Source organism: Bos javanicus, chromosome 6 (assembly GCF_032452875.1).
Source record: "Bos javanicus breed banteng chromosome 6, ARS-OSU_banteng_1.0, whole genome shotgun sequence".
NCBI classification, from domain to species: Eukaryota; Metazoa; Chordata; class Mammalia; order Artiodactyla; family Bovidae; genus Bos; species Bos javanicus.
In genome coordinates, this window is record NC_083873.1 from 109,222,974 (window position 1) to 109,224,818 (window position 1,845).

Below are 1,845 nucleotides of genomic sequence, written 5' to 3' on the forward strand. Positions count from 1 at the left end.
GAGCTGATCAGAAGTCAACTTAGGGGCTTCCCTGGTGGCTCAGTGGTGGAGAATCCCCCTGCCAATGCAGGAGATGTGGGTTTGATCCCTGATCTGGGAGGATCCCACAACTAAAGCCCATGTGCCATAACTATTGAGCCTGTACTCTAGAGCCTGGGAGCCACAATTCCTGAAGCCTATGTGCCCTAGAGTCTGTTCTATAAAACAAAAGAAGCTACTGCAATAAGAAACCCACACAGCACAACTAAAGAGTAGCTCCTACCAGCTGAAACTAGAGGAAAGTTCTCGAAGCAGCGAAGATCCAGCACAGCCAATCAATCCATCAATAAAATTATTTAAAAAACATAAAAGAAAGAAGTCAACTTAACCTGAAGTCTATTTGCTACCCCTGGTCTTAACTGAAGAGTTCTATTTGCTTGTTTGTTTTCTGGAAGATCTCCATCGACAGAATCTCCACCGTGTCCTTTTGACCATTTCTTTGTTTTCTTTTTTCACTATCAGAAAGTTCTCATACGCAAATGCAGTCTCTCTTGCTATAAAGATAAAGCTGACCTTATCCTTCAACTCAAACAAATATCTCGAAGAAATACGGTGTGTTTTTTGCCTCTAGGAAATAAGTGAAATATTAAAGGGGGAATGAATCAGTCCACCTCGGGAAGATTACAGCGAAATTTAGTAGAAACACGTGCCTCCCCTTACACAGGCCACGCCTCGAACAACAGATTCAACTGCCCGGTTTCGGTAACTGGCTGCACTCGGCCACATTTTTTTGTCTTCTAAAGCACTTTACAAACACTTCCTAATTGATTTATTGCCCTGGAACCAGTTCAGAACACAGCAACAAGAGTGATTAAAAGGCCAGAAGAATTGATTTATGATGAAAGATTAAGAATGGAATATGATCTGAAACTTGACCAAACTAAGATCCACGGGCAGACATCTGAGCAGCCTGTAATTACTTGGCAGAGCGTGAACTCCAAAGCAAGAGTCGAATTATTTCATTCTGCCATTAGGGGTTTCAAAAGAGAAAAAAGAGAAAAAAATTTTTTTTTTAATGAAGAAAAATTTAGTCAGGCAGATTGATTCTGTAAGGGCTGTGGCCTCTCCCAGTAAGGGGCAGACTCAAGATTGCTGTAAGACCAAGGTCCAGAGGGGAGAATGGCTCTCTTCTACCGTCAGACATAAAACAACAGCCTCCCAATTCATACCAGATACACCATTGATGCTATATATAAAATACTTAACTAATGAGAACCTACTTAGGGACCTCTACTCAGTGCTCTGTGGTGACCTAAATGGGAAGGAAATTAAAAAAAAATAGGGGATCTATGAATATGTATAGCTGATTCACTTTGCTGTGAAGCAGAAACTAATGTAACACTGTAAAGCAACTATTGGGGAAGCAACTTGTATCTCAGCTGGTAAAGAATCCGCCTGCAATGTGGGAGACCTAGTTTGATCACTGGGTTGGGAAGATCCCCTGGAGAAGGGAAAGACTACCCGCTCCAGTATTCTGGCCTGGAGAATTCCATGGACCAGCCCACAGGGTCTCGAAGAGTCGGACATAACTGAGCGACTTTCACTTTCACTTTTAAAGCAACTCTATTCCAATGAAAATTGATTAAAAATGAAAGAAAAAAAAAAAAGCCTCCTTCTGCCCCACTGTTCCCATCCTCTCCTTTCCCATGGTCCGTCGTCTTTAGCATATACTTTTGGCAGGCTTTGCTATCTTTGTGTCTCTGTGGAGGATGCTCCCTGCCAGAAAAGACTGTCTCTAGGTTGAGTGTGGGTACCAAAATGGATATGTGTGAGATGACTTCATCCAGGGTTTTAGCAAGCAACTCA